Here is a 22,574-nt window from a genome sequence, read left to right as displayed (position 1 = left end):
AGCCGGGTCCCTGAATACACACACACGAAACTCCTCGCCGGAGGTGCCATCATTCTAGGGGCTTATTTCAGCTGGGTCCCTGACTCCATACAAATATGACTACACTGGCGCTGAGCTCATACATAAATTGAAACTAGCGCATGGCCGTGCGGACCTGCGGATGTTTTATAGTTGCAGCTCTACAGGACCTTCCTGGAGGACCAATGGGAGCTGCTACCGGGCCTGAGCATGTGACCCCCGACCTCCAATGAGAGGTCCTCCCATGGGCATGCTCAGTGTGTGCAAAGCAGGACTTAGTCCCAGAAAAGCCTGCTTGCCGAAACCAGTAAAGGGTACAATAGCAGAGCCTGGAAAGGCAGCAATAACCCTTTGTACAATATCAGACTGAGCGAGACGCTGGGACCGACGTTGGGACCAACGTGCTCCGCTGAGCAGGCTCCACCGTGGCTGATGCAGAATGGGAGACCGCAGCAGACATGGTTCGAGATTCCCCCTGTGCAGCAGCGGGAACTCAACTCCTAACAATACCCTGGACTATTATATTATCTGTAGCATGGTATTTCACAGTTAGCACTTTGAGGCCTATATGCCTACATATTCTTATATATATTCTTAAATTCTCATGCTTATTGGGTGTGCTAGTATTTGTTTTACAGTACTATGCTCATAATTTTTTCCTAATATCAGTCTTTGTGGTTTCAGCGGTCACCAATTACAGGGATCATTTGCATGTTCTCTGACTGTGTTTTGACATATTGAGAAGGAAACAGCCACACTCAACCAATGATATACTTTGCAAAAATATTTTCTGTTTATTACATGTGCAGGAAAACACCACAGGAAGATGAAGCACATTGCTAAGGAGAGTAAAACTAACCCCAAACTGTTCTTCAACTATATCAATAGTAAAAGAATAAAAACTGAAAATGTAGGCCCTTAAAAAATAGTGAGGAAAGAATGGTTGTAGATGACGAGGAAAAAGCTAACATATTAAACACCTTCTTCTCCACGGTATTCACGGTGGAAAATGAAATGCTAGGTGAAATCCCAAGAAACAATGAAAACCCTATATTAAGGGTCACCAATCTAACCCAAGAAGAGGTGCGAAACCGGCTAAATAAGATTAAAATAGATAAATCTCCGGGTCCGGATGGCATACACCCACGAGTACTAAGAGAACTAAGTAATGTAATAGATAAACCATTATTTCTTATTTTTAGGGACTCTATAGCGACGGGGTCTGTTCCGCAGGACTGGCTCATAGCAAATGTGGTGCCAATATTCAAAAAGGGCTCTAAAAGTGAACCTGGAAATTATAGGCCAGTAAGTCTAACCTCTATTGTTGGTAAAATATTTGAAGGGTTTCTGAGGGATGTTATTCTGGATTATCTCAATGAGAATAACTGTTTAACTCCATATTAGCATGGGTTTATGAGAAATCGCTCCTGTCAAACCAATCTAATCAGTTTTTATGAAGAGGTAAGCTATAGGCTGGACCACGGTGAGTCATTGGACGTGGTATATCTTGATTTTTCCAAAGCGTTTGATACCGTGCCGCACAAGAGGTTGGTACACAAAATGAGAATGCTTGGTCTGGGGGAAAATGTGTGTAAATGGGTTAGTAACTGGCTTAGTGATAGAAAGCAGAGGGTGGTTATAAATGGTATAGTCTCTAACTGGGTCGCTGTGACCAGTGGGGTACCGCAGGGGTCAGTATTGGGACCTGTTCTCTTCAACATATTCATTAATGATCTGGTAGAAGGTTTACACAGTAAAATATCGATATTTGCAGATGATACAAAACTATGTAAAGCAGTTAATACAAGAGAAGATAGTATTCTGCTACAGATGGATCTGGATAAGTTGGAAACTTGGGCTGAAAGGTGGCAGATGAGGTTTAACAATGATAAATGTAAGGTTATACACATGGAAAGAAGGAATCAATATCACCATTACACACTGAACGGGAAACCACTGGGTAAATCTGACAGGGAGAAGGACTTGGGGATCCTAGTTAATGATAAACTTACCTGGAGCAGCCAGTGCCAGGCAGCAGCTGCCAAGGCAAACAGGATCATGGGGTGCATTAAAAGAGGTCTGGATACACATGATGAGAGCATTATACGGCCTCTGTACAAATCCCTAGCTAGACCGCACATGGAGTACTGTGTCCAGTTTTGGGCACCGGTGCTCAGGAAGGATATAACGGAACTAGAGAGAGTACAAAGGAGGGCAACAAAATTAATAAAGGGGATGGGAGAACTACAATACCCAGAGAGATTAGCGAAATTAGGATTATTTAGTCTAGAAAAAAGACGACTGAGGGGCGATCTAATAACCATGTATATGTATATAAGGGGACAATACAAATATCTCGCTGAGGATCTGTTTATACCAAGGAAGGTGACGGGCACAAGGGGGCATTCTTTGCGTCTGGAGGAGAGAAGGTTTTTCCACCAACATAGAAGAGGATTCTTTACTGTTAGGGCAGTGAGAATCTGGAATTGCTTGCCTGAGGAAGTGGTGATGGCGAACTCAGTCGAGGGGTTCAAGAGAGGCCTGGATGTCTTCCTGGAGCAGAACAATATTGTATCATACAATTATTAGGTTCTGTAGAAGGACGTAGATCTGGGGATTTATTATGATGGAATATAGGCTGAACTGGATGGACAAATGTCTTTTTTCGGCCTTACTAACTATGTTACTATGTTACTATGTTTCTATGAACAATGATGGCAAGATAACGTTTCAATCCTACTAGGGTCTTTGTCACACCTCACTGTAAAACAAATACATACAATATTAGTGTGCTGTACATAAATACACATAACACCGCAAGCTAAAAGTCCATACATACAAAATCAAAATCCCCTAAAGACATATAGAAAATTATACAAAAAAGCACCAGGGTAACCCATCATGAGGTCAAAAAGAAATAACATACAACATATCAATAGTGTATGGTGGACAGTGTGGGCATGCTGGGAAAAGAACAAAATGAGAGACTGACCTGAGATTAATTTATGATTTATGTGGACATATTGAGGGTAAAGTCCCCATGGGGACTGTAGGGAAAAAAGGGATGCAAAATAAGTACCAAGTAAAAATCCAGCAGGGGTGGGAAGAAAAGAAACCTTACACTGACCTCTTGTATCGGCGTGGGGAAAGAATGGCGTGTCTTGCGCCTTCTGTGGTGTTGTATCAACTCATTGGTGGCGGTGTGCTTTAAATACAACCTCCGGGTATGAGCCGGATATGAGGAGTGGAGGGCCTGTTGCCACACATATTGCAGCAGCCAAAACGAGGCTTGAGATGCTGGTGATAGTGGCGCCTGTGCTCTAATGTCTATAATGCCTGTGAGTCTGGTAGCGTTCGGGATGAGGCTTGAGATGCAGGGTCAAGGCGCCTGTGTGATCGGTTTAGTGGCGCATGCACAGGGTTATCTGACTTGCTAGAATCCGGGCATGTGCGCACTGCAAGGGTCCTTAGCACCCATACTGAAATATTTGTATGGACAAAAGAAAGTATGTGTGGTTAGCTGAGGGAGAAGAGATTTTTAGAGTGCTGCATAGTAAAAGATACTGGCTGGGAAGGTTCCTAGGCGATTTAAAGGGGGGATGCCTCTAATTACCCTGGAGAGTCCAGGAGCATATCAAAATGAGTTGAGCAAATGAAAATGAAAATTGCAAAATAAAGAATATAAAAATAAATAAAAATAAAATAAAAGATAAAATAGTGAAAAAGGGAAACAAATTAAATTAATGCAAAATGAGAATATATTGCACTAGAACCTTGAAATGAAATACTATCAAATGCAACTGGAAATAAAAAATAAGAAAAATGCGTAGAGAACCAAACGAGATGAGAGCAAAAAGAACGAAATATTGAAAATGTAAATAGAATGAAAATAGAAATAGAATAAAAATTAGAAAATAAAAAATAAAAATGAATATGAAAAAATGGGGAGAGGGGGATGATACTTACCCTTTGGAGATGTGTATAAAATTGACAGACATATCACTGAGTCTGAAAAGCAAAGAACAAGTTAGCGGGGAAAAAAAGAAGAGAATGCCAGCATGTTCAAAACTGTATGTGTCCACCAAATTAAACAGGAAAAAAAGGGTATTAGAGATCTTATGCCATGTATTCCAGTTTGTAAAAGAGTATTCACCATATGGAGGAAAACCTGGGTAAGTTTGAACATTACACCAAAATATCCAATTCCCTATTGAGACCTGTAGGGTGTGAATCCAAAAAGATTCTCTTTCTTTGAGTAATGTGACATATTGCCACCTCTCCTGGGTCTTTCTACCTGTTCCACAAGCTGAAACCTCAACTGAGAAACCGAGTGATTGGCTGCAACGAAATAGTGTGGTAATGGGAGCCATGTTTTTTTGCATCTAATTGTAGACTTGTGGCTAGCAATGCGGTCATGAACATGTTGCGTAGTTTCGCTCACATATAGTAGGCCACATGGACATTTGACTATGTATACCACGAAGTTAGTTTCACGGATGAAAAAGCCTTTTATTCTGAATCTTTTGCCTGTGTGGGTGGGTTATATCAATGCCCTTGATCACATTAGAGCAGCTAGCACAACCCAAGCATGGGAAATTGCCAGCCTTTTCTGTTCCAATGAAACTTTGCGTAGCCTAGAGAGGCTCCCAATGCCGGCTTTCACTAATTGGTCCCTAATGTTACTCGGTCTCCGTTTACACCTCAGAGCCAGTCCTTTGAATGCCTCAATATGTGGATATTCCCTAGTGAGGAGGGGCCAGTGTCTATTGATGACATTGCATAATTTGGGCATTACCGGATGATGGGTGTGGACAAAAGTGATACGTACAGGTTTGAGTGTCAGGGTGGAGGGAAGAAGAGGTTCAAGGACCCTCTGTTTTTCTCTCATGAGAATGCATTCTGGATAATCTCGGCTTCTACATTTATGTGACATCTCTTCAAGGCAAGTTAGGAACAAATTCCTGTCAGAAAATATTCTAGTTACCCATTAAAACTGTGAGCGGGGTAGGCTATTACTTATCGATTTGTGGTGACAACTGGAGTAGTGAAGAAGGTTGTTTGAATCAGTAGGTTTGGTGAAATTGTTTGTCGAGAGTTTGCCTCCCTCACCCTTTATCACCAGTGTATCCAGGAATGAGATTTTAGTGTTGTCCCAATTTAGTGTAAATTGCAATTTCGGCCTAATTAAATTAAGATGTTCATGGAAGGAGAATAAGGTGTCAGGGGCACTGTCCCACAGGCAAAAAATGTGATCTATAAATCTAATCCAACATTTAGAATGGGTTCTAAAGAGGTTATTGGTGTACACATAGGAACATTCAAACACATCCATATAGGAACTGGCATAGGCCGGTGCCACGTTAGAACCCATGGCGGTGTCGCATATCTGTAGGTAGAACTGGTCACCAAACAAAAAGAAGTTGTCATGCAATATGATTGACAGTAGGTCCAAACATAATTGTTGGGAGTTCTTTGGAAGGATAGATGATTACAAAAGGTCCTGCACTGCACTTAGGCCCAATTCATGTTGAATGGATGTGTAAAGACTTTTCACTCAAAGTAACCAGAATGCAGTGTGGTGAGAGATCAGGAAGTTGTTTAATGGTTATAAGTAATTGTCCTGTGTCAAGGATAAAATACCTTGGCCAGCATTCTCCCAGTGCAGGCAACCTTGCTCTTTTATTGTTCTATATTGTTTTAATCTATATGAATAAAAGGTGTTTTTACAATAAGTCATTGCATCATATGTTAATTCTCATGGCCCATGTGCATAGGATTTTCTGCTTCTTCCATCCTATGAACTAAGAAGTATTGATCAGAATACACGATACATTTAATGAAGAGTAATCATGGAAGATAGTGATCATTTATTTATGTTGGAGGTCATAAGCACCATTTTCCTCTTGAAGAAATCCAAATTTTTAATCTTGATTTCATGGGAAGCATGTCAGGATGCAGATCTTCCTTTCTATTTTTTTCTACATTGATTTTGAAGGGCATCAAAACATTAATTTTTAGTTAGGACTGGTCTAAATTTATGCCTGAAAAATTCAACATGTGTGCTATGTACCTTTGTTGTTTTTGCGTGTTTTTTGGGGGGAGGTCTAACAGCCTCGGGCTCAGAAGACTCCTATTCACAATAAAACAATAAACAGGATTGTTATGCCTAGCAATACAATGGAGTTTCACACAACATGGTTTTTTAAAGTGCAAGCCTACCGACTCAGAAGAAAAAATCGCAGACACGCTGCTGCTGCTGACATCTGTATCCGACATCTGTGTGCAACAAAACAATACATTTTTAGTACACACACATCCGACGGACATTACAGACTCCCATGATGTATACAGAGATATATAATATATAGAAATGTACTTACAATTTATAAGAGCTACGGCAAAACACTCTGTCACGTGCAGGAGACTTTGTGTGAGTGGGATATTTTAATGGCCGAAGTCACATTTCCTGTCACATGACACATGTGACCACCCTCAAATGCTATTAAAACGTGTGGTTCTATTTGGAAATTTTTCATGATTTGCGTCTGACTGCGTTTGCCATAGCCTTCTATGGCAGAATGAACGCTTCCGTTAGTAGTGCGTTAGCTTGGCCGGACCCGAAAACGCTGCAAGCCGCGTTGAAGGTCCGTCAGAAAAAAAACGTTATGTGACAAACGCATACCAATTTAGGGATGCGTCACGATGCGTCAGACAATGCAAGTCTATGGGCGCGTTAGTATGTGCGTTACATTGCGTTTTTACTACTTAAAAACGAGTCCGTTAGACGGACACACCTAGCGCAATGTGAACCCAGCCTAAGAAGGATAGGGTAAAAGGGCATTAGGATTAGTGGGACCATCTGAGTCTAACCAAGAGTATAGAAGGCCTAATGGCTAAATCTAAACTAACCTTGTCTACTGTTGTACATGTATTGTCTGTTGTGGACTGGGACTAAACAAAGAACACAGTAGTCAGTGGCATATTTGACATGTCTTTCTTCATGTACACATAATCCATATGTAAAAAATTGCAGAACATATCTTCAGATTTCATTCCGTGAGTGAAAGTCTGATTGATTGAATTGAACTTACAGGTACAGGCATGGAACTCAGCATCGATGAAAACACATCCAGCTTAGCCAGATGAAACCTGACTTATCCTCAGTACGATCGTGTGAATTCCATCTTTAATTAGTCATTAAAGTATGGACTGAATTGTATGAAAAAATCAAGGCGACTCATCCTCACACCCTTATAATAATGACTATCAAGAGAATTACTTGGTTTCTACATGCAGATACTATAGAACGTTATTTATCACAGTTTTTCTACTTTTGTACACATACATCACTGTCAACAATCCAGAATTTGATGGAACTGTCTTGGCTCTTCTGAAATAATTCTGCCAAATATGGCCCTATCCTTGATGAAGGGAGGCAGAATAAATGTGAATCCCACCCAAAGGTCAGCTGGTCCACTTGGTTTGTGTGGATTCCTGTACGGCGTTGGGTCATTGCCCGTCAGTACTGGGGATGAGACATCTTTATTCTGCCAACAGCAATGTTAATAAGCACGCTCGGTAGGCTAAATAGTAAAAAAAATGTTAAGAAAATAGTCTCATCAATTAGAGAATAATGAATGTGGTAAAAAAGCACGAATCTTAAATATCAATATCTTCAGGCTTTTGTATTCTTTTTACATCTGTTGAACTTCCATTTTTAACCCCTTCATGACCGGGGGATTTTTTGTTTTTCCGTGTTCATTTTTCGCTCCCCTCCTTCCCAGAGCCATAACTTTTTTATTTTTCTGTCAATTTGGCCATGTGAGGGCTTATTTTTTGCGGGACGAGTTGTACTTTTGAACGACATCATTGATTTTAGCATGTCGTGTACTAGAAAACGGGAAAAAAATTCCAAGTGCGGTGAAATTGCAAAAAAAGTGCAATCACACACTTGTTTTTTGTTTGGCTTTTTTGCTAGGTTCACTAAATGCTAAAAATGACCTGCCATTATGATTCTCCAGGTCAGTACGAGTTCATAGACACCAAACATGACTAGGTTATTTTTTATCTAAGTGGTGAAAAAAAATTCCAAAATTTGCTAAAAAAAAAAAAAAAAAATTGCGCCATTTTCCGATACTCGTAGCGTCTCCATTTTTCATGATCTGGGGTCGGTTGAGGGCTTATTTTTTGCGTGCCGAGATGACGTTTTTAATTATAGCATTTCGGTGCAGATACGTTCTTTTGATCGCCCGTTATTGCATTTTAATGCAATGTCGCGGCGACCAAAAAAATGTAATTCTGGCGTTTCGAATTTTTTTCCCGCTACGCTGTTTAGCGATCAGGTTAATACTTTTTTTTAATTGATTGATCGGGCGATTCTGAGCGCGGCGATACCAAATATGCGTAGATTTGATATTTTTTTTATTGATTTATTTTGATTGGGGCGAAAGGGGGGTGATTTAAACTTTTACGTTTTTTTTATTTTTTTCACATTTTTTTAAACTTTTTTTTTTTACTATTGCCATGCTTCAATAGCCTCCATAGGAGGCTAGAAGCAGGCACAGCACGATCGCCTCTGCTACATAGCAGCGATCTGCTGATCGCTGCTATGTAGCAGAATTGCACGTGTGCTGTGAGCGCCGACCACAGGGTGGCGCTCACAGCGACGGGCGATCAGTAACCATAGAGGTCTCTAGGACCTCTATGGTTACCATCCAGACGCATCGCCGACCCCCGATCATGTGACGGGGGTCGGCGATGACGTCATTTCCGGCCGCCCGGCCGGAAGCGGTGGTTAAATGCCGCTGTCTGCGTTTGAAAGCGGCATTTAACTAGTTAATAGGTGCGGGCAGATCGCGATTCTGCCCGCACCTATTACGGGCGCATGTCAGCTGTTCAAAACAGCTGACATGTCCCGGCTTTGGTGCGGGCTCACCGCGGAGCTCTGCATCAAAGCAGGGGAGCCGGCATCGGACGGTATAGTACGTCCGATGCCGGTAAGGGGTTAATATTGACGGCCGATGAAAGGGTTAACATGAAAATCCTGCCACTGTTACGATTTCAAACAAGTATAGTTACCAAAGCAATAAAGCAGGTTTATAAGCATCCTCGGAGAGGGTTATGTTCCAGTGACAGACACTATTACGAGAAAACATCTGCATGTGCTTGTGTCAAGAGCCAACTCCAGTAACTGAATCTCTGTGTGCGGTAGTTGTGCCAGCGACTTCATTTTAGTGACAGGGATAAGTAGCTGTTACTTTTTTTTTTTCTTCATTTTGCAAGGAAGGAAATCTTAACTGCATCCAGATATAAGAGTGTAAAGAGATTTATAGAGTTGTCTTGGCCCTAAGGTGAACTGGGGGCTGCGCTGTGCTCAGGTGATAATGACCGATCAGAAGGAATTTGTGAGCAGGAACAAAGGCACAATTCATCTTTTTTTTTTTTTTTTTTTAAGTTTCTTTTCTTTTTGTTATGAGGTATTTGTTGATGTTTTTGCGCAAAATTCTTCAAGTGGTTCATGAATTTTGCACAAAATCAAAAATGCACTTTTTTCACCTTACTGACTAGGCTAAAGTTTTCGATTCTTACTAGTGTCACATTACATGGCAATAACACCGAAATGCGTCTGCATATTTCAGTGATTTTGAGGCTGTTTTTTCAAGACGTGCTGTTTTGTAGTAGTAAATTTAGCTGGATGTGATTTGTGTTTATTTACGAAAATATTTAAATTGTAACAGAAATGTGTTAAAATTTTTGCACTTTAAAATGTTATACCACACAAGATAGTTAATAAATATAATTTACCGCATGTCTACTTTATATCAGAGTCATTGTGAAAATTATTTTTTTTGCTAGGATGTTAGAAGGGTTAAAAGTTTAATAATAATAATAATAATAATAATAATAATCTTTATTTTTATATAGCGCTAATATATTCTGCAGTGCCTTACAGTTTGCACACATTATGACATTAACAGTATCTTTTTCATTTTTTTAGGGACCACTTTCTTGCACAAATTCTATTAAGCACACACTGATATCCCACATGTCATCAGCAACTACTGTTTGGGTACACATCAGGGCTCGGAAAGGTACTGTACATGCGCAATGAGATTTTAATACTGAAAATTTGGCTAAAATACAGATATGTGAAAAAGTATTTGCCCCTTCCTGATTTCCTATATTTTTGCATGTTTGTCAAATTTAAATGTTTCAGATCACCAAACAAAATTTAAATATTAGACAAAGATAACACAAGTAAACACAAAATGCAGTTTTTAAATGAAGGTCTTTATTATTAAAGGGAACCTGTCACCCTCAAAATCGAAGATGAGCTAAGTCCACCGCCATCAGGGGCTTATCTACAGCATTCTGGAATGCTGTAGATAAGCCCTCCGATGTATCCTGAAAGATGAGAAAACGATGTTAGATTATACTCACCTGAGGTGGGCGGTCTGGTCCGATGGGCGTCGCGGTCTCGTCCTGGGCCTCCTATCTTGCAGTGTGCAAGTGCCAGGCCTCTCTGACCTTTCCCAGTGCCTGCAAACTGCAGGACTTTGCTCTGCCCTCAACAGGGCAGACAAAATACACCTGCATCGGAGCCGCAGCGTGAATACAAGAAGAGGACGTCATCGTAAGAAGATGGGAGGCCCCGGACAGGACCACGATGCCCATCGGACCGGACGGCAGCGGGACCGCCCCTGGGTGAGTGTAATCTATCCTCTTTTTCTCATCTTTCAGGATACATTGGGGGCTTATCTACAGCATTCCAGAATGCTGTAGATAAGCCCTGATGCGGGTGGGCTTAGCTCATTTTCGATTTTGCGGGTGACAGGTTCCCTTTAAGGGGAAAATAAATCCAAACCTACATGGCCCTGTGTGAAAAAGTGATTGCCCCCTAAACCTAATAACTGGTTGGGCCACTCTTAGCAGCAAAAACTGCATTCAAGCATTTGTGCTAACTGGCAATGGGGCTTTTATCATGCTCTGGATGTATTTGGGCCCACTCATCTACAGAGGGGAAAAAAGTATTTAGTCAGCCACCAATTGTGCAAGTTCTCCTACTTAAAAAGATGAGAGAGGCCTGTAATTGGCATCATAGGTAGACCACAACTGTGAAAGTCAAAATGAGAAAACAAATCCAGAAAATCACCTTGCCTGATTTGGCAAGATTTATTTTGTAAATTATGGTGGAAAATAAGTTTTTGGTCATTAACAAAAGTTCATCTCAATATTTTGTTATATATCCCTTGTTGGCAATGACAGAGGTCAAACATTTTCCGTAAGTCTTCACAAGGTTGGCACACACTGTTGGTGGTAAGTTGCCCATTCGTCCATGCAGATCTCCTCTACAGCAGTGATATTTTGGGCCTGTCGCTGGGCAACACAAACTTTTAACTCACTCCAAAGGTTTTCTATGGGGTTGAAATCTGGAGACTGGCTAGGCCATTCCAGGACCTTCATATGCTTCTTACAAAGCCACTCTTTCGTTGCCCTGGCGGTGTGCTTGGGATCATTATCATGCTGAAAGACCCATCCACATTTCATCTTCAATGACCTTGCTAATGGAAGGAGGTTTGCACTCAAAATCTCACGACACATGGCCCCATTCATTATTTCAAGTACACGGATCAGTCATCCTGGTCCTTTTGCAAAGAAACAGCCCCAAAGCATGATGTTGCCACACCCATGCTTCACAGTAGGCATGGTGTTCTTTGTTTCCACCTAGCATTCTGTATCCTCCAAACATGCCTAGTTTTGTTTCTACCAAACAATTCTACTTTGGTTTCATCAGACCATATGACATTCTCCCAATACTCTACTGGATAATCCAAATGCTCTCTAGCCATCTTCAGACGGGCTGTAACAACCCATCATGCTTATTTTCCACCATAATTTGCAAAATAAATCTTTTCAAATCAGACAAGGTGATTTTCTGAATTTGTTTTCTCATTTTGACTCTCATAGATGTGGTATACCTATGATGTCAATTAAAGGCCTCTCTCATCTTTTTAAGTGGGAGAACTTGCACAATTGGTGACTGACTAAATACTTTTTTCTCCAGTGTATTGTTGTAAGTCAGCCACATTTAAGGGTTTACGAGCATGAACCACCTTTTTAAGGTCATGCCACAACATTTCATTTGGAGTAAGGTCAGAACTTAGACTAGGAAACTCCAAAGTCTTAATTTTGTTTTTCTTAAGTAATTCAGAGGAGTATTTGCAAGTATGTTTTGAATCATTGTCCTGCTGTATAAGCCAAGTGCGCTTCAACTTGAGGTAAAGAACAGATAGCTGAACATTCTCCTTTAGGATTTTTTGTAGACAGCAGAATTCATGGTTCAATTTACCAAAGCAAGTCTTAGAGCTCCTGAAATAGAAACACAGCCCCAGACTATCACACTACCACCACCTTATTTTGCTATTGGTATGATGTTCCTTTTCTGAAATGCAGTGTTACTTCTATGCCAGATGTAAATGCAGTGATACTTCTATGCCAGGCCTTAACTGAGGCAAGTAAGCCCTGTAGTTCTTTGGATGTTGTTGTAGGAGCTTTTGTGACCTCTATGATGATTTGGCACTGTGCTCTTGGGAAAATTTTGGTGGGCCGGCCACTCCTGGGATGGTTCACCCTTGATCCATGTTTTCGCCATTTGTGGATAATAACTCACACTGGGCTTCACTGGAGTCCGAAAGCTTGAGAAATGGCTTTATAGCCTTTTTCATCAGAAAGATCTCATTTACTTTCTTTCTTATTTGCTCCAGAATTTCTTTGGATCGCGACATGATGTCTAGCTTTTGAGGATCTTTTGGTCTACTTCACTTTGTCAAGCATATCCTATTTAAGTGATTTATTGATTGAGAACAGGTTTGTCAAATATTTAAATTTGTTTGGTGATCTGAAACATTTAAGTGTGACAAATATGCAAAAGAATAGGAAATCAGCAAATGGGCAAACATTTTTCACCCAACTGAAGCTTTTTTATTTTTCCGCTCAGGGCACTAAGTTAGGACTTATTTTGCTGGACAAGATTTATTTCTGCGTGATGCCATTTTTATTTGTTTATGAATTTTTGATCTGTGTGTTTTCATTTCACTTTTTTTGGTGTCATGATGAAAGATGTACTGTAGTTGGTTTTTTTACGGTGCTCATTGTAAAGGTTAAATAGTGTGTCCTTCTATAGATTGGGTTGTTCTAGATGTGCAATTTCAAATATGTGCACTTTTTTTGCTTGTTTTTGCTTTTAGATACATACAGGTAATATTTTTTAGCACATTTTTTACTACTTCGGGAATTTTTAAAAATATTTTTACAATTCTTTTTAACCTTTTTTTCTAATTTTACTTAGTCAATATATGTGACTGTCACACTTACTAGAGTGGACCATCTGGGTTGTGATATCAACCCACCCCTGAGTGAGCTGACCTAGTGGATCCAACCACTATACAGGGAGCGTAAGGGGCAGGCCCAGGGGGGGTTAAATACCACGACGGCTGGTACTAAGAGGACGGCTCGTAGGAGACGGAGGAGACTATGCAGAACAAAAGAGCAGACAGAGGACACCGAGGAAACAAGGATCAGAGCTAGGGGCAAACAGGGATGCAGGATCCAGGAATGGAAGGCAGAGATGAAAGGATGGGATTCGAGGACCAGAGACCGAGGTGACAGGACCGGATTCAAGGACCACTAGGGTTCTGGGCGATGCCAGGCACTGAAAGAGAAGCAGGGTAAGGATAAAGCAGGAGCTCACAGGAGGCACACTGCGACCTGATTTCAGAGAGTGCCCAGGGAAGCACAGGGGGGACCTGGAGTGAGCAGAGAGTACACAACGAAGCACAGGGGGACCGGGATTACAGAAAGCACCCAAACAAGCAGAGAGACTGGCAGCAGGGCAGGCACTAACAGAATATTCAGGCGCCTCCTCTAACAGGAAGCAGCCTGATATATCCAGAACATACGAGCAATCTGGGAGGACACTTCTGGGTCAGGACATCCTGGCTACATAAAGCGCTGGAGAAGCACGTGGCCGCGACCTAAGCTGTTCAGAGCGCATGCGTGGGCAGCGGGATCCCTGGAGCAGCCAAAAACCCAGAAGAGCGCGAGAGGACCCCCGCTCAGATGCACACCGGGAAGCATGAGAAGAGAGGTAAGTATCACGGGACCGAGGGGCCGCTGCAGTAACAGGGACTTTATTCAGTGTCTGATCACTGGTCTATTGCACTGCAATACTTATGCATCGCAATGCACTAGTTTTGTTAGTTTTGCTCTGGCAAAAAGCCTGTTAACAGGCAACTGTACTTGGAGACCTGAAGAATGAAGATCATTATTTGACCGCTGGCTGCAGCAACCGTGTCACAAGGATTGTGATGTGGTTAGAGAAGGAGACACCTTCCTATCACAAACTACTAAACCTACTAAATGCCACGGTTGCTTTTGATGGTGGCATTTAGAGGGTTAACCACTCAGGGACAGATCTGGCACTGACCCTGATTGTTACAGTAGGAGCTTAGCTATCAGTTAATTTGGTGTTCCGGTGGTGATTTTGCAGACACAGCTTCTATGCCTACATACAGTAATCATCTGGACATACCAGTACATTTTTTGCGAAAACTATCTACTAAACATTAAGTACAGATTTGTAGAATGTTGTGGGTAGGGGTTAATGTTTTTTGTATCTTTGCAGATCAAAAAGTTGCAAGTTCCGTTAAAATGTCATGCTAACTCAAGTCATTGAGCAAAACACTGGCAAGCAAAATCAAAAACTAGGAGATCACACTTTCTGTTTTTTTTTTACAGGTGACATGGGCTTCAATGCATTAGGCGTAAAGGTGAGTATAACTGTGCTTTTTTATTTTATCCTATTGATGTGCCATTTCTGGGGCAGCTGAGAGTTGATGTTTTTATTCTGCAAGAGGACCAATATTCGTGGCCCTTTCCTAGGCTATTAATACCAGCCTGCAGCTCACTGCATAGCCTTGCTAGTTATTGAGTACAGTGATGACCCTACATCATTTTTATTTTGGGGTGAGGGGTTTCCCCTCTAGTAACTTGCAAAGGCTAAGCAATCACCTGTGAGCTGATATTAATAGCCTGGGAACTTTTATGGCTATCGGCTCCTACTCAAAATAATAACCCTAAGCCATCAGCTTTTCCTCTGCTGCTTCTAAAAATTACGGGGAACCCAAAGGCATTTTTTTTCCATTTTTGTTTTCATTTCTAGGGCAGAAAGCAAATGGATATTCACACTAAACATATTTACACTGGCAGGTCTCAACAGTGAACAAGAACGTTTTGCTTTTCAGAAAATAAATTAACATTTACAGCATGGGTTATGGTACTTACCTATACAAGAACTGCAATTCACTATGGAGTGTAAGCTCCGATGAAGGAGCACAGTACATCAGAAATGTGTTGGATAACCAGCACTCTTCTTCTTACTTTGAAAAGAACCCGTAGCAAGTGACATCATACATTCATGGGGCTGCAGTTTTTTTCCTTATCAAAGAGGTGTCTGAGCAAGCGTGACTGGTCAGAACACTTCCAACACTGTTTGTCCAGTACAGATTCAAGGTGCAAGATTCACCGCACTTTATTGACTATACCACAGACCGTCATTTAGTATAGAGGACTTCAAACGCCATCCGTACAAAGACTACTCATCTTGACAGGTAGGCGCTCAGTATCTCATTAGTATTTTCCTCAGTATTTACAGTAAAATAGTGTACAATATTCTATTTAGCTAGTGATGAACGAGCACTAAAATGCTCGGGTGCTCGTTGCTCGAGTCGAACAGATTGGTATACTCAGGTACTCAACCAGAACGAGCCTAATGTAAGTCTATGGGAGACCCGAGTATTTTTACCGCGATCCCCCCGGTGGTCCTGTAAAGGTCTAAAAATGTCGGAAAATCATGGAAACACTGCTCAAATGACACAGGAACATCATGGGGATCGCCCCTCGAAGAATTCCTGACTCCTAGTTCACAGCTTTAAACAATTTATTTTGAGATTCATGCCATTTTTCCCGGTGCCACAAAAAACACAATAAAACAAACCAAAACAGATTTTGCTGGGAAATATGTTAAGGTACATCCTTTGCAGGTTAATGACTTGCCCGTAAGGCAAACTCGGCGAACTTGGCGAACTCGGCTTTAGAAAAATGGCCGCCGCAATCTCCATCTGCGCACGCGCGGCATCCCGCGGCCATTTTCCTGAAGCCCCGGGCAGCAGAGCACACCATCTGCGCACGCGCGACCTCAGGAAGATGGTTGCCCCCACGGATAACCAGGGGAATAGCGCAGATCGCGCTCTTTTCTTCACCTGTGCAGTGGATTTGGCAGTTGGGCATGGGCAAACCACTACGCCACCAACGGAAAGATGAGCAAGATCTGGGGGAAGAAACAGCGATGTCACCACACCCATTCGACCAGACCAGCCTGATTGACATGCGAAAACGGCGACTTTGGTAAGGTATTTCGGCAGCATAGGTGGGGAATCAGGGTACACAAAATACACTATTGTAACACACAGCTCAGGCCCTATTTAATGGTATTTTTATCTCAATCTGAAAAAACGGGGTGACAGGTTCCCTTTAACAATATGCATTTTATACTCCCATACTCCTTTGTTTTACACATTGGCAGCAAGGCCAGCCCTGCTGCATAGTCAGTCATATGCACCCCATTACGCCTTGTAACCCACATACTGGATGGGCCCATGAAAATCCACTTCACAATATTAATTTTGTACTCCCGTACTCCTTTGTTTTACACATTGGCAGCAAGGCCAGCCCTGCAGCATAGTCATATGCACCCCATTACGCCTTGGAACCCACATAGTGGATGGGCCCATGAAAATCCACATCACAATATGCATTTTGTACTCCCGTACTCCTTTGTTTTACACATGAGCAGCAAGGCCAGCCCTGCTGCATAGTCATATGCGCCCCATTACGCCTCGGAACCCACATACTGGATAGGCCCATGAAAATCCGCTTGTATTTTTTAATGGTATGATGGTTCCCTCTTTGCAGAATTATTTACAGGAGGTTTTGGCAATTTTATTTGCCATGATTTTAACACTAAGGTTCAGATACAACTTTAAATAAGGCTAATACTTGCAATACAACCCAATTTTATTGCAAACTGCAAAATTCAAGGAATTGTATGATTAAATAGTGTGAGTGCGTACACTTTTGTATATATTAACACACAAAGGTTAATAATTACATATAACGATTAAATACACATAGTGATTACGTACAAATAAAGATTAACTACATACAGTATACTGTACTTACAGTACATCATCCACAAGAGGCTTTTAAATATCATCCATCTGGAATATCAGAGAAGCAACACCAAGACAGAGAACCCCTGGGAGATTACCTACACTGCATGGGCGTCCCCAATTATGCAGGTATCATCACACTTTACATGTACAGGTACCCCAGTTTTGGCATCTGTCTTAGTTTTTCTCTGGTCTTATATAGTGATTTACACTATGTAGTATCTCTAGTTTCACCCAACTCTTCAAGTGGCCATCTTTCAAGGTTTTATGAAACTGAGATATCATGGAGTCATCAGACGAGGGGCCATAAACTCCTAGAAAATAAAAGCCACAAGGATTTAGATCAAACCACCAAAGGCAGAGTTTCAGTAAACCTTAATGTTTTACAATGACAAACAGCAAACATATAGAGGCTTAGAACTGTTTGTGAAGTGAATAAACAAACATTTCTCAAGAGTGTGTCACTATGAGCATTGTCTGTTACATCTGTAAATGTTTTACAAGAAATGAAGCTATGTGATTGTCTGAATGCATTCGGTATACAGTATTTTAATCTGGAATCCAAATTGCCATTTGTATATTCACCATTTGTACATTTGAGGCAGCCAAAGTTATGGCTCTCAAGGAGAGAAACTACTATAGTCGACAAAGAAATATTTGTAATGAACTACTAGCCAAACTAACAGCATTGCTTTATCAAATTTATATGAAGTGTATTGTGTTCAATGTGAGTAAACAGGCAACACTAAAAGGAGTTTTTCAAGTGAGCTCTTTAAGGTACACAAATGTTATGAAGTCTTTTCCAACAAGGATGTGGTTTCACCAATGGGGGGTACAATTTTTAAAAGTATACTATTGCCATCACAGCCCCCTTTGCTCAAAATTCTGTGGCCTATAAAAGTACAGAACATGTTCATCCAGGTCACATCATCAGAGATAAGGAAGAGACATTGCAGGAAGCAGAGTTAAGAAGTACGCCCAATGTAGGGGTGTGGGTCTCAGAGACTTGTAATGGAGGGCATGAGCTGACAAAAAATTCCCCAATGTGGGGTCCTTTTTTTACTAAATAAAATAGAGCCATCACAGCCCCCTTGCCCAAAATTCACCATGCAGAGCACGATCACCCTGGTCATCTAGTGGCAGTTAAAGGACACATTGCAGGAGACAGAGTTAAGAAGTAGGGAGCTGACAAATAATTCCCCAATGGAGGGTTCCTTTTTATTAAATGAACTAGTGCCATCACAGCCCCCTTGCCCAAAATTCAGTGGCCTATAACAGTACAGAGCATGTTATCCCTGGTGATCTAGTGGCAATTAAAGGAGACATTGCAGGAAACAGAGATAAGAAGTAGGCCCAATGTAATGTAATGCTCAATTCCTCAATGTGGGGTCCTTTTTTTACTAAATAAAATAGTGCCATCACAGCCCACTTGCCCAAAATTCACCGTACAGAGAACGTTCACCCTAGTCATCTAGTGGCAGTTAAAGGACACATTGCAGGAGATAGAGTTAAGAAGTAGGGAGCTGACAAACCATTCCCCAATGGGGGTGCTTTTTTTAATAAACAAACTAGTGCCATCACAATCCCCTTACCCAAAATGCAGTGGCCTATAACAGTACAGAGGACGTTAACCGTGGTGATCTAGTGGCAGTTAAAAGAGACATTGCAGGAGACAGAGTTAAGAAGTAAGCCCAGTGTAATGTAATGCCCAATTCCCCAATGTGGGGTCCTCTTTTTGCTAAAAAAATAGTGCCATCACAGCCCCCTTGCCCTAAATTCACCGTACAGAACACATTCACCCTGGTCATCTAGTGGCAGTTAAAGGACACATTGCAGGAGACAGAGTTAAGAAGTAGGGAGATGACAAACAATTCCCCAATGGGGGTCCTTTTTTAAATAAATAAAATAGTGCCATCACAGCCCCCTTGCCCAAAATTCACCTGCCTATAACAGTGCAGAGCACGCTCATCCTGGTCATCTAGTGGTTCTGGATGATGAGGATGAGGATAAGGAGGAGGATAAGAACAATCAGACCAAATCTGGAAGCGTATACCCATGTGTGGTTGTGAAGAGGTGCATGATAATACACCTCCCCAAAACAGAGAATGTATTTGAGGTTATGCTGCGCAGTTTTCACTTGATAGTGTACAGAAGTCTTTCCCAATTCAGCCCTTGTTCATTTTTATAAGAGTCAGCCTGTCAGCATTTTCAGTTGACAGGCGGATGCGCTTATCTGTTATAATTCCACCAGTGGCACTAAAAACCTGCTCTGACAGAACACTAAAAGCAGGGCAGGCCAGGATATCCAAGGCGTAGAGAGCCAGTTCATGCCACGTGTCCAGCTTGGATACCCAATAATTAAAAGGCACAGAGGAATCACGGAGGACGTTTGTATGATCTGCAAGGTACTCCCTCACCATCTTCCCAAACTTTGCAGTTCTTGTGACAGGACCCCTTGCCTCTGTGCTGTCACGATGGGAAGGTCTGAGAAAACTGTCCCAGAACTTGGCCATTGTTCCCCTGAATGAGCTGGATTGTACTTTTGTCTCTCTCACTTGGAGTCCTTGGTTGTACAACAAACTCTGACGTCTGTTGCCAGCGTTCTTACATGGGAATTTTCTAAGTAATTCCGCTACAAGGGCCTTCTGGTACTGCAACACTTTAGCACACCTCTCTGCCTCTGGCAGAAGAGTTTGAAAGTTTTTCTTGTAGCATGGGTCTAGAAGTGCCACCAACCATTAATGAGTGTCACCCAAAATTTTTAAAATGTGAGGGTCATGTGAAACTTGCTAACAGGCAAGACTTCCGTGTCCTCACCAACAGGACGGCTGACCATACTGTCCTCCTCATCCTCCTCCTCCCTGCCCTCAGGCCATCCACACTGAACAGACAGTATGACAGCTGTGCTTGTAGTACCGTCTATAGCGCTTGAAAGTAACTCCTTTTCTTCTTCCTCCTCCTCCTCATTGCCTACCAATCCACATTGCGAAGACATGAGGCTGGGCTGAGTGTAATCCCCCTGTATGGTTCCTTGCTCCATGTCCTCGTGCTCTGACTGCAATGCATCCTCTTTAATTGTGAGCAGAGAGGTTTTCACAATGCTGAGAAGTGGGATGGTGACGCTAATTATGGTGTCATCGCCGCTCACCATTTTGGTGCAGTCCTCAAAGTTTTGGAGGATGTACATATGTCTGACATCCATGTCCACTCCTGAGGTCTTATGTGTGGAGTCTGAACTGAATGCTGACGGCCTTGTTGATGTTGGCAGTCAGCAACTGCCCTCTTCTGCTCACAAATCCTTTCCAACACATGCAGCGTAGAGTTCCAGCGCCAAGGGACATCACACACCTGTCGGTGAGCTGGAAGCTGCAAACACTTCTGAAGCACGGCAAGGGTGGCTGAAGCTGTAGCTTACATTCTAAAATGGGCAGACAGACGGCGTACTTTCACTAGCAGATCTGGCAGCTCCGGGTAGCTTTTCAGAAAAGGTATGTGTGTGAGCTCACTTTGCATCAGAGCCACCAGGTTACGGTCATTGTCACACATGACCATGCCTGGCTGTAGGTTCAGCGGTGTCATCCAAATATCTGACTGTCCACAACTTTTCTGCATTGTGCAGTTTGTCATCTATGTAGATTAGCTTCAGCACAGCCTGCTGCCGCTTGGCGGAGGCAGTGCTGCAGTGCTTCCAGCTTCTGACTGATGTGTTAATTTCAGAGATGGAGGATAAAAAGGAGGAGGAGGTGCAGGAGCTGTAGAGTGTGGGGGAAATCCTGATTGACGTAGGGCCAGCAATCCTGGGCATGGGGAGGATGTGTTAAATCCCAAGGTCCGACTGGGTCCCGGCTTCCACTATGTTAACCCAGTGAGCTGTCAGTGAGATGTACCATCCCTGTCCACAAGCACTTGTCCATGTGTCCGTGGTTAGGTGGACTTTCCCTGTAATGGCATTGCTGAGGGCACAGGTAATGTTGTGGGACACATGCTGGTGTAATGCCGGTACTGTACACAGGGAGAAATCGTGGGGACTGGGGACCGAGTACCTTGGGACGAGCCTAAAAGGCAACATTTCGAGCGCAAGCAGAAGAGAAATGTTAAAATTTAGGACTGTGGCCTGTGGGGCGTTGGCTGGGTATTTCCGCTTGCGTTCCAAAGACTGAGGTATAGACAACTGAAGCCTGTGCTGGGACAAAGACATGGACAGGCTTGATTATGGCGCTGCTTGACGGTGGGTAACAACACGTGCAGGACTAGAGGCATCTTCACATGCATGGTGGACTGGGGATTGGCTTCTAAGCAAAACAGTGGAAGAAGCAGTGGTGTGACCTGTAGTAGGTGGTCCTAGAGCCTGGAGTTCGGCCCACAAAGTCGGGTGCTTTGCTGCCATGTGCCTGATCATGTTGGTGGTGGTCAGGCTGGTTGTTTTGCTACCCCTGCTGATGCAGGCATGGCAGGTGCTGCAAATGGCCTGTTTGGGGTTATTGGCAGAGTCTTTAAAAAATAACCAAGTAAAGTAAATAAGGCAGCACACTGCAGCGCTGAAACATGCAAACTTATGGAACCAAAAGAAAAGAAACATGCAGAAACGCAGGGATCACAAAAATATAACAAAATTTATTAATAACATGTCACAAGCCACATATATAAATTTAAAAACACTTAAAAAGAATCCACAAACAAAAATAATATAAGTTAACCCACGAAAAACCACATAGGATTACCAGCCCCCGCCTCCCTCCCCCCCTAGAGCAGAGCCCTTCCTGCTAATAATGAAACGACAAATATCACCAAGCAATGTCTAGCCCTATAGCTGATACTCATATAGGTACCCACAGATACACAGATGAATAGTAATTTCCAATATGAGGAAAAAGATACTAATAAGATAGTAGGTCAAGTAGAGACAAAGCTATTGCAAAGCCCGAAGGGAAATATAGATACCACTACATAAAACCCTAGACACAGATAATTATAGTACCCCTTTTAATGAACAGGCTCATCTTAAATGGTCAAGGTTCAATCATACCGCTCAGGAGGACATGAAAGGAGGAGAGAGCCGGTTCCCACGTGGTCAACCCGACGCGTGTCGTCACAAGAGTGACTTCATCAGGGGTAACAAGGATGCAATAGCTTTGTCTCTATTTGACCTACTATCTTATTAGTATCTTTTTCCTCATATTGGAAATTACTATTCATCTGTGTATCTGTGGGTACCTATATGAGTATCAGCTATAGGGCTAGACATTGCTTGGTGATATTTGTCGTTTC

This window comes from Ranitomeya imitator, chromosome 2 (genome assembly GCF_032444005.1).
Source record: "Ranitomeya imitator isolate aRanImi1 chromosome 2, aRanImi1.pri, whole genome shotgun sequence".
NCBI lineage: Eukaryota > Metazoa > Chordata > Amphibia > Anura > Dendrobatidae > Ranitomeya > Ranitomeya imitator.
The sequence above is the reverse complement of the archived record's forward strand: the minus strand, read 5'-3'. Positions refer to the sequence as shown.